The sequence below is a fragment of the Natator depressus genome, chromosome 4 (assembly GCF_965152275.1).
Source record: "Natator depressus isolate rNatDep1 chromosome 4, rNatDep2.hap1, whole genome shotgun sequence".
Lineage (NCBI taxonomy): Eukaryota > Metazoa > Chordata > Testudines > Cheloniidae > Natator > Natator depressus.
In genome coordinates this window covers 9,347,963-9,359,027 of record NC_134237.1, presented here as the reverse complement: position 1 = coordinate 9,359,027, position 11,065 = coordinate 9,347,963, and the positions used below count along the sequence as shown (strand labels likewise).

Here is an 11,065-nt window from a genome sequence, read left to right as displayed (position 1 = left end):
TCTAAAGAGAGGGTGCAGGAGATTGAGATCAGTGTGTCAGGTCAGGATAAGAGTGAATTTGTGGACGATGTAGGGGGCTGAGCTGCCTGGGCATGGAGGGGTCTTTGTGGGAACATTGTAGTGGAGAGATGTAGAAGGTTTGAATATCTCTTCTACAGGATAGGGTAGCTGTGGGCAGAGGAGGGTGTCAGGGACTGTGTTGTTTATATAAGGGTGAAATGTATCTCTATGGGGAAAGGGAAAGACATAAAGTGTCCAGGATGCAGGTCTTTTCTAGGGGGCGTAGGGCTAAGGTGCTTTAGGAAGTAAGGGGCTGGTGGATGGGTAGGGCTGGGAAGAGAAGAGAGTGCTTCTACAGAGGCTGAAGATAGGTGAAAGTACCTAGGGGCTCTATGAAGATTGGAAGGTAGGGTATCTCTATGGGGTGGGAAGGAGGTGAAATATGTAATGGTGAAGGCTGTAGGGCTGGGTGAAGGAGTCTCTGTGGGAGGTAACAGATGGGTGTCTATGAGGGATGGAAGAGATGAAAGTATTGGACAGGGCATTTCTATGGGGCAGGAAGGGTAAGGATAGTTCTGAGGAGACAGGGCGGCTGTGTATTGTTATGGCAAAGCATAGCAGCTGGGGTGTATCTGTGAGGAGGAAACTGTGGGATTCAGGTGGCCGTGTAGCAGGTCAGGGGAGGTGTGGCTGGTTCTCTAGGGCAGTGGTTCTCAACCAGGGGTACGTGTACCCCAGGGGTACTCACAGGTCTTCCAGGGGTACATCAACTCATCTAAATATTTGCCTAATTTTACAACAGGCTACATAATAAGCACTAGCAAAGTCAGTACAAACTAAAATTTCATACAATGATTTGTTTATACTGCTCTATATACTATACACTGAAATGCAAGTACAATATTTATATTCCAATTGATTTATTTTATAATTTTATGGTAAAAATGAGAAAGTTAGCAATTTATCAATAATGGTGTGCTGTGACACTTTTGTATTTTTATGTTTGATTTTGTAAGCAAGTGGTTTTTAAGTGAGCTGAAACTTGGGGGGTACACAAGACAAATCAAACTCCTGAAAGGGGCACAGTAATCTAGAAACGCTGAGAGCCACTGCTCTAGGGAAAGGCTGATGAGAGGTGAGGGCAGCTGTGTATGATGAGATGGGGAGGTGAGGATGACTGTATAGGGGAGAAGCCGGGACAAGTGTGGCTCTGTGAGGTAGTAGGGAGGTGGGTGGTCCCTGTGGAATGTAGAGGCTGGAGTTCATACACAGGGCTATGATGGAGCACAGGGACAGGGGTTAGGGTTGCCAACTCTCTGATTGCAGAAAACCGAACACCCTTCCCCCGCCTCCTGCCCTGAGGCCCTGCCCCTTCTCTGAGGCCCCGCCCTTCCTCACTCCATTCCTCCTCCCTCCATCACTCGCTTTCTTCCACTCTCGTCACTCGCTTATTTTCAGCAAGCTGGGGCAAGGGGTTGGGGTGTGGGGAGTTAGGGCTCCAGCTGGGGTTGTGGGCTCTGGGGTGGGGCTGGGGATGAGGGGTTTGTGGTGTAGGAGGGGACTCAGGGCTGGGGTTGGGGTGCAGGAGGGGGTTGGAGCGCGGGCGGCACTTATCTCAGGCAGCTCCCGGAAGCAGCCGACATCTCCCTCTGGCTCCTAGGCGCAGGGGCGGCCAGGTGGCTCTGCGTGCTGCCCCCGTCTTGCTGGCACCACCCCTGGAGCTCCCATTGGCCCTGGTTCCCAGCCGATGGGAGCTGCCCCCGCACTAGAGTGACCAGATGTCCTGATAAAATCAGGACTGTCCTGATATTTAACTCTCCAGCGTCCTGACCGATGTACAATTGGGATGCCATTTCTCCTGATATTGTAGGGTTGCCAGGCCTCCGGTTGGCGTGGGGCTGGCAGGCTCCCTACCCAGCCAGCTCTGCGCAGGTCCTCGGAAGTGGTGACATCTCCCCCTGGGTCTGAGGTGCAGGGACGGTCAGGGGGGCTCTGCGTGCTGCCCCTGCCATGAGCGCTGGCTCCGCAGCTCCCATTAGCTGGGAACCTCCCTCCCGGAGCCAGCACCTTGAAATCCCTTTTGCGTGCCCCAGCCCTGAGACACCCTCCCCTTGCAGTGGAAGCCATAGCCATACGTCCCTGACCCATGGCATGCGGCGGGGGCTGGAGCTGGAGCTGGGACTGCATGTCCCTGACCGGCGGCATGCGGCGGGGGCTGGAGCTGGGACTGTATATCCCTGACCCGCAGCATACGGTGAGGGCTGAAGCTGGGGCCGTGCGCCCCCGACCCACATCTTCCCAGAGCTGTGAGCCCCCTCCCCCATTGGCTCCGGTGGGGGCTGTGAGCCTGTGGCTGTCTCCCCACCCCGCACATGGGTCCCGATATTTTACTCTTGCAGTCTGGTCACCCTACCCCTGGCCATCCCTGCGTGTGGAGCCAGAGGGACAGGCCGGCTGCTTCTGGGAGCCATTTAGAGCTGGCCACTGCGGCCAACCGGACTTTTAGCGGCCTGGTCAGCAGTGTTGAGCGGAGCCACCAGGATCCCTTTTCGACCGGAGGTTCCGGTCGAAAACCGGACACCTGGCAACCCTAAGTGGGGTGTCTCCCACTTAGGGAGGGAGCCATAGACTGTAGGTGTGGGAGGAAGATGACAATGGGGCTGTAGAGGACAGGCATGGCTGAATAGTGAATGGGAGAGGTAAGGGCAGTTCTGCAGGGTGGGGCTGGTGGGAGATGAGGGAGATGAGGGTAGTTGGGCTGCAAAGAGCATCTGGGGATGAGGATGGCTCTGTATGGGCTGGGGGGAGGCCAGGGGACTCTGTGGAGTAGGGCTGGCTGTGTAGGGTAATGGGCTCTGTGGCTGGGCTTACACCTCTATGGCGTGCGGCTGGCTGTGTGAGGTAGAGGGGCTACTGTCGCCGGGGTTCTGTGTGGGGTTGGGGGAGGCAGGAGGGCTCTGGGAGATCCTACATGATGGAGTGTAGGGGCTGGGGGCCCTGTTGTACTGGGCTCTGTGTAGGAGTGGGGCTGTGCCAGGGGCTGAGGCTCTGTACTGGGCTGGGTGCAGGGCCAGGGGCTGGGGCTCTGTACTGGGCTGGGTGCAGGGCCCGGGGCTCTGTACTGGGCTGGGTGAAGGGCCCGGGGCTCTGTACTGGGCGGGGTGAAGGGCCCGGGGCTCTGTACTGGGCAGGGGCTGGGACACTGTATTGGGCTGGGTGCAGGGCCTGGGGCTCTGTACTGGGCTGGGTGAAGGTGCTGGAGCGCTGTACTGGGCGGGGTGCAGGGCCCGGGGCTCTGAATTGGGCTGGGTGCAGGGCTCGGGGCTCTGAATTGGGCTGGGTGCAGGGCTCGGGGCTATGTACTGGGCAGGGGCTGGGACACTGTACTGGGCTGGGTGCAGGGCCCGGGGCTCTGTACTGGGCTGGGTGCAGGGCCCGGGGCTCTGTACTGGGCTGGGTGCAGGGCCCGGGGCTCTATACTGGGCTGGATGAAGGGGCTGGAGCGCTGTACTGGGCGGGGTGCAGGGCCCAGGGCTCTGTATTGGGCTGGGTGAAGGGGCCGGAGCGCTGTACTGGGCGGGGTGCAGGGCCCGGGGCTCTGTACTGGGCTGGGTGCAGGGCTCGGGGCTCTGTACTGGGCAGGGGCTGGGACACTGTACTGGGCTGGGTGCAGGGCCCGGGGCTATGTACCGGGCGGGGGGCAGGGGCTGGACCGCTGTACTGGGCGGGGTGCAAGGCCCAGGGCTCTGTACTGGGCAGGGGGCTGGGTGCAGAGCCCAGGGCTCTGTACTGGGCTGGGTGAAGGGCCCGGGGCTCTGTACTGGGCTGGGTGAAGGGCCCAGGGCTCTGTACTGGGCTGGGTGAAGGGGCTGGAGCGCTGTACTGGGCGGGGTGCAGGGCCCGGGGCTCTGTATTGGGCTGGGTGAAGGGGCTGGAGCGCTATACTGGGCGGGGTGCAGGGCCCGGGGCTCTGTACTGGGCTGGGTGCAGGGGCTGGAGCGCTGTACTGGGCGGGGTGCAGGGCCCAGGGCTCTGTACTGGGCAGGGGCTGGGACACTGTACTGGGCGGGGTGCAGGGCCCGGGGCTCTGTATTGGGCTGGGTGAAGGGGCTGGAGCGCTGTACTGGGCGGGGTGCAGGGCCCGGGGCTCTGTACTGGGCAGGGGCTGGGACACTGTACTGGGCTGGGTGCAGGGCCGGGGCTCTGTACTGGGCTGGGTGAAGGGGCTGGAGCGCTGTACTGGGCGGGGTGCAGGGCCCGGGGCTCTGTATTGGGCTGGGTGAAGGGGCTGGAGCGCTATACTGGGCGGGGTGCAGGGCTCGGCGCTCTGTACTGGGCTGGGTGCAGGGGCTGGAGCGCTGTACTGGGCGGGGTGCAGGGCCCGGGGCTCTGTACTGGGCTGGGTGCAGGGGCTGGAGCGCTGTACTGGGCGGGGTGCAGGGCCCAGGGCTCTGTACTGGGCAGGGGCTGGGACACTGTATTGGGCTGGGTGCAGGGCCTGGGGCTCTGTACTGGGCTGGGTGAAGGTGCTGGAGCGCTGTACTGGGCGGGGTGCAGGGCCCGGGGCTCTGAATTGGGCTGGGTGCAGGGCTCGGGGCTATGTACTGGGCAGGGGCTGGGACACTGTACTGGGCTGGGTGCAGGGCCCGGGGCTCTGTACTGGGCTGGGTGCAGGGCCCGGGGCTCTGTACTGGGCTGGGTGCAGGGCCCGGGGCTCTATACTGGGCTGGATGAAGGGGCTGGAGCGCTGTACTGGGCGGGGTGCAGGGCCCAGGGCTCTGTATTGGGCTGGGTGAAGGGGCCGGAGCGCTGTACTGGGCGGGGTGCAGGGCCCGGGGCTCTGTACTGGGCTGGGTGCAGGGCTCGGGGCTCTGTACTGGGCAGGGGCTGGGACACTGTACTGGGCTGGGTGCAGGGCCCGGGGCTATGTACCGGGCGGGGGGCAGGGGCTGGACCGCTGTACTGGGCGGGGTGCAAGGCCCAGGGCTCTGTACTGGGCAGGGGGCTGGGTGCAGAGCCCAGGGCTCTGTACTGGGCTGGGTGAAGGGCCCGGGGCTCTGTACTGGGCTGGGTGAAGGGCCCAGGGCTCTGTACTGGGCTGGGTGAAGGGGCTGGAGCGCTGTACTGGGCGGGGTGCAGGGCCCGGGGCTCTGTATTGGGCTGGGTGAAGGGGCTGGAGCGCTATACTGGGCGGGGTGCAGGGCCCGGGGCTCTGTACTGGGCTGGGTGCAGGGGCTGGAGCGCTGTACTGGGCGGGGTGCAGGGCCCGGGGCTCTGTATTGGGCTGGGTGAAGGGGCTGGAGCGCTGTACTGGGCGGGGTGCAGGGCCCGGGGCTCTGTACTGGGCAGGGGCTGGGACACTGTACTGGGCTGGGTGCAGGGCCGGGGCTCTGTACTGGGCTGGGTGAAGGGGCTGGAGCGCTGTACTGGGCGGGGTGCAGGGCCCGGGGCTCTGTATTGGGCTGGGTGAAGGGGCTGGAGCGCTGTACTGGGCGGGGTGCAGGGCTCGGTGCTCTGTACTGGGCTGGGTGAAGGGGCTGGAGCGCTGTACTGGGCTGGGTGAAGGGCCCGGGGCTCTGTACTGGGCGGGGTGCAGGGCCCGGGGCTCTGTACCGGACCGGGGGCAGGGGCTGGAGCGCTGTACTGGGCGGGGTGCAGGGCCCAGGGCTGGCTGCGGGGTGCAGGGCCCGGGGCTCTGTACTGGGCTGGGTGCAGGGGCTGGAGCGCTGTACTGGGCGGGGTGCAGGGCCCGGGGCTCTGTACTGGGCAGGGGCTGGGACACTGTACTGGGCGGGGTGCAGGGCCCAGGGCTCTGTACCGGGCCGGGGGCAGGGGCTGGAGCGCTGTACTGGGCGGGGTGCAAGGCCCAGGGCTCTGTACTGGGCAGGGGGCTGGGACACTGTACTGGGCGGGGTGCAGGGCCCGGGGCTCTGTACTGGGCCGGGGGCAGGGGCTGGAGCGCTGTACTGGGCGGGGTGCAGGGCCCGGGGCTCTGTACTGGGCAGGGACTGGGACACTGTACTGGGCTGGGTGCAGGGCCCGGGGCTCTGTACTGGGCTGGATGCAGGGGCTGGGACACTCTACTGGGCTGGGTGCAGGGCCCGGGGCTCTGTACTGGGCAGGGACTGGGACACTGTACTGGGCTGGGTGCAGGGCCCGGGGCTCTGTACTGGGCTGGATGCAGGGGCTGGGACACTGTACTGGGCTGGGTGCAGGGCCCGGGACACTGTACTGGGCTGGGTGCAGGGCCCGGGGCTCTGTACTGGGCTGGGTGCAGGGGCTGGGACACTGTACTGGGCTGGGTGCAGGGCCCGGGGCTCTGTACTGGGCGGGGTGCAGGGGCTGCGGCTCTGTAGTGGGCCCGGGGCATTGCACAAAGCTGGCAGGGGCCGTGCATTGCGGGGAGGGATCTGGGGGCAGGGCCGGGCCGGGGCGACGGGGATTGGCGGCGGCGGCGGGAGCCCGGCCCCTCTCTGTCGCGCAGGCGGGGAAGCGCTGGCTCAGGCACCGGCCCGGCTGCTGCTGCTGCGCTGCTGCTGCTGCTTCACCCCCCGGGCCGTTGGCGGCGCCCAGGCCTCGCAGCTGGAAGCTGGCAGCCGAACCCCGCCACGCGGTGAGCCCCGGGCCGGGCAGCGGGCCCCGTTGGCGGGCAGCTGCGGGCAGTGGGCCCGGCCGCCCCGGCGGGGTGAGGCGAGGCCCGGGCCGGTCGCATCCGTATCCTCCCCCCGCCGCGCTGCGGCCGGCCTAGAGGAGGGTATGGGGGGGTAGGTATAGGTAGGTGGGTGGGGGTTGTGGGGGGAGGTAGGTGGGGTATGTGGGGGTTGTGGGGGGAGGTTGGTGGGGTATAGGGGGGTGGGAGTGGGAGGGGGTTGTGGGGGGGAGGTAGGTGGGACATGCTTGACACCGTCCCGCATGGTGATTCAGGAGTGGGGTGGGGGTGCGGGATGGAGGTTCTGGAGGGTGTAAGAAGGGGTGTGTCTGGCGGAGGGACTTGTGGCTGGAGTGTGTGAGGGGTTTTGGGGGGGTGAGTGTTGGGATTGGTGTGTGGGGTGGATTCTGGCGGGTGGAGACGGGTGGAGGTATGAGCGGAGAGGTATAAGAATGAATGGGTGGTAGTGGATGGACGGGGTTATAGGAATATGAGTATTGGGGATATAGAGAGGGATATGGTTGCATGAGGCACTTATTTAGGTCTCATTTTTTCCATATTGGACGTGTAGGGTCATTTATTTTCCATATAAAATATCACAACAGTTGTAGCCCTTTTCCCCTTTTCATTTCCCATATTTCCCTCCCCTTTCCCCTCCCCCCAGCCCAACACTGATGCTCTCAAATCCCACTCTAGCAGAAATCTTACCAAGTGTTTTACTGTCCTTACAGGTGTGTGCATTACCTTTACAGTCATTGGTCATCTCTGAGGTGTTTCATATTCATACAAACCACTTTCCCTTTCATCTATCCTCTCCTTCAATTTCTTGCTGCAGGGAAGCTCTTCTGAGCTCTTACCAGCAACAAGAAGTGGCTGAAACAGATCCTGCTGACCTCCCAATATATCCGAACTAACCAAATACCAGAATATTTGTGTGCTCTCCCTTTTGAGTAAGTGCCACAGTTTCATACCACAAATCTTACATGTCATTTTTCCTACCAAATGACGAGGATTTCAATCTAATTTGTAGCACATATGTTCATATAGCAAGTGACAACATAATTGTCTTTGCCTTGAAGTAAAATGGATACTTGCAGAAGTCTTTTAAACATTAGGCAAATAGTGCTGTTGGGGTGTGAGATTGTGAGCTTAATGGGGCACACATTTCAGTTGTGTAGGACAGCAAAAATCCTGTAACTGGAGCTGACTGGCACCCTTGGTGGTCTCAACAAAATGATCAGATTATTAGACCTAGAGACTAGATCACATCCAGGGCAGGATGGTAATTCAGAATGGGTTAAGGCAAACAGGATGTGTCTTGGCTGTAGTTTTTGTGAAATGGTGTCATTGTTGGTGCATAGCACTAATGCTAGCAATGGTGGGGGCACTAGTGCAGACTAGCTGCAGGTGTTTTTATCAGTCAGGCCAGCCATACCTCTAGTATGTCTAGTCTAGATGATATGGTGATGGTAAACCTAGAAGTCACTATGTGTTATTGCTTTTACTATTAGCGTTGGTGGAGCTCTCTTGTGCTGTAATGACTAAGGGAGATATTCACAGTGTGGAAAAAGCCTATTGGTGCAGAGTGAGGGGGAAACATACCAGAGGCAGAGCATCTGTGAGAAGTGCCATCTGCATTTATAGTTCTGTATAAATAATAAATGCTTTATGGATTAGATGACCCTAGTGTCTAGAGCTGTCACTCTGACAACTTTCAGGATTGCAAAAATCAGAGCTGGACTTCTCTCAAAAAAGCATCAGTACTGCTTAATAATTAGCCACGAGTTTGCTTGAGTATGATGGATGTTCTGAAGATAGTATGTTGTTTCTGTCACATCCTCCTCTTTTAAATATGAATTTATGCTGGAGAAATAGTCTGACACCCCTGAAGTCCTCTATCCACAGGGAGGAAGGATAGTGTTTTGATTATCGCCAGATTGGTTCTGGGGAGACCTGGGTCCAGTTTCTTTTCCGCTTCAATTCATGTGTGGCCTTGGGCAAGTCACTTAGCCTTAGGGTATGTCTTCACTACCAGCCAAACTACAAAACACCAAATATGCACATCTTCAGGAGGCTTGCAGAACGTAATCTTGGTCCAACTGTCCCGTAAGCTTATTTGTCCTTCGAAAGACACTCAGATGAAGACAGGATTTAGTTACAGGAAAATATTTCTCGGTTTGCTTGAAAGCCAGTTTAAGAAGAACAGTATCCTTAAGGTTTCTTGTTGAATAAGAGATGTATCTGCTGCTGTATATAATGAGCTTACTGGCAGCGATGTTTTTGCATGGCTGTACAAAAGACACTGGAGGGAAACCTGGAATTTATACGTACACTGAAGGAACAATGTCCAAGCGAGTTGTGTGTGGTTTACATAAGTTTGGGAGAATTCAATTTTTATCTTTTTATAATTTTGATGGATAATATTTATTTTTAAGCATTTTTTTCGATTATCAATTTAAACTTTCACAGTTGTGCAAAATTATGGGTTTTAACCTTTTTTAAAAATTTTATTGATTTAAATGTTCAGAGTTGCAGAAAATGATGTGGAGTCAGACTATAATTACTTTAGTAATAGATGTTGAGATTCAAAAAATTAAAGCTTTATAACTGTTAAAACACATTATCAGCATCAGGTGTCAAAATACATGAAGTAAATATCCTTAAATAGAACTCTAGTAAGCTCTCAAGCAGCATTTTCTTTCTTTGCCTATCTGTCAATTTTGATTATTATAGATGGAAATATTTTTTGGCCGGTTTGTGTGTGTATATGGTTAAATCGATGTTCACCACCATTTACTGACAAAAATTGAATTCTTCCAAGCCTGGATATGTGAGAAGAAGGTTCTCATGTCTAATTCAACCTTACTGTTCACACAAGACTGGGAATTTACAGGTGGTAGTACATTCTCAGCTGCATGGTGAGTGACAGGGAGGTGAGTCATCCACCAGCAGCAGCACACCACTACAGTACAGGCAGCTGGGCTTTCTGTAAAGGCGGAGAATATGGATATATGTGACATCTCATCCTTAAGAGCTGATACCTGCTGGCTCATGTATAAAGTTGCATGGCATGGTCTTGTATACATAAACTGTAGAAACACTTTAATTGGTAAAGTGTTGTAGTTCATTTTCCACTATAAACATATTTTTTACCTCTGCATTACCCCTGCAATTTTTTTACTTTCAGTAAAAATTCATTCTGCCTGAAATGTGACATGAGTTGTAGCTGGCTATGGGAGACATTTTTTGGAAAGTTTGAATTGATCAGGCTATTATTTTCTGGGATACTAGACTTTATTTTGCTGGTGTGAGGGAAGAAATGTTTTTTCATTTGAAAAGTCTTAACAATTTTTTTAAAAACAAATATCAAAAAAGGCTTGGCCTAGAAAGTTCTTCTTTGCTCTATTCTTCGATGATATCTAGATTACAGTATTAGAGGTGAGGTAGACATCTTAAATGTTATTGACCACTGAACTAAAAGGCCAGATAAAATAGCATTAAAGTATGTTAGAAAAATAAAAACCATGAATCAAGAAATGTCTGGATGTTGCAAACTAATGTGGCGATGGGGAAAATAAAAGTTCTGTTTACCTTTAAAGTATGGTGTGATGCTCATGTATTCTCAGCTGTTTGCTTGGGGGTTTGGAGCAGTTGCTTTGTTTTTTGAGCAATCTCTTTCTCTTTTAACAGGAGATATAAGACAGAGTATATGGTTTTGTTTGTTTTACTTTTGTTAGATGTTATGTTAGGGTGCATTTCATGAGTCGAATAAATAAAAAATTAATCTTTGAACCTAACAACCGTGACAGACATTTCTTTAAAATGAAGCTATTTCTGCAGCATTTGAATTCTCATCAGGAGAACTGTTCAGACCTTCTGGGCCTCTACCTTCAATCTGTTGATAGAAAGAGCTTGTAGCCTTTCTGTTGGACCTCTTATCACGATATTCACATCTTGCACTCTTAAGTGCAGTGCACTTTAAACACTCTCAGAGCTTAGGAAATTGGAAATGAATGTGTCGTCTAATGACAACTATAGGAATTGCCATTTTGGATCACACCAGTGGTCTATCTAGTTAAGTACCATGTCTCTTATAGCAGTGGTACTCAAAGCCGGTCCGCCGCTTGTTCAGGGAAAGCCCCTGACTGGCCGGACCGGTTTGTTTACCTGCTGCGTCCGCAGGTTCGGCCGATCGCGGCTCCCACTGGCCACGGTTCACCGCTCCAGGCCAATGGGGGCTGCAGGAAGCTGCGCAGGCCAAGGGAAATGCTGGCTGCCGTTCCCACAGCCCCCATTGGCCTGGAGCGGCGAACCGTGGCCAGTGGGAGCCGCGATCGGCCGAACCTGCGGACGCAGCAGGTAAACAAACCGGTCCGGCCTGCCAGGGGCTTTCCCTGAACAAGTGGCGGACTGGTT

The 11,065-nt window shown here is 56.1% G+C and overlaps 1 protein-coding gene across 3 annotated transcripts in view; it reads left to right on the top strand.

The window, feature by feature from the left end:
• The first annotated feature begins 6,482 nt into the window (after positions 1–6,482).
• The window catches only part of UBA6 (ubiquitin like modifier activating enzyme 6), a 53,068-nt gene continuing 48,485 nt past the window's right edge, over positions 6,483–11,065 (top strand). For 2 of the 3 annotated variants that reach the window (XM_074950339.1, XM_074950337.1), the window contains exons 1-2: positions 6,483–6,613; positions 7,485–7,599. The gene's annotated coding sequence lies outside the window, so the exon portion shown is untranslated. Of the gene's footprint in view, positions 6,614–6,745; positions 6,765–7,484; positions 7,600–11,065 lie in introns of those variants that run through there. The other variant, XM_074950338.1, reaches the window with a different exon arrangement.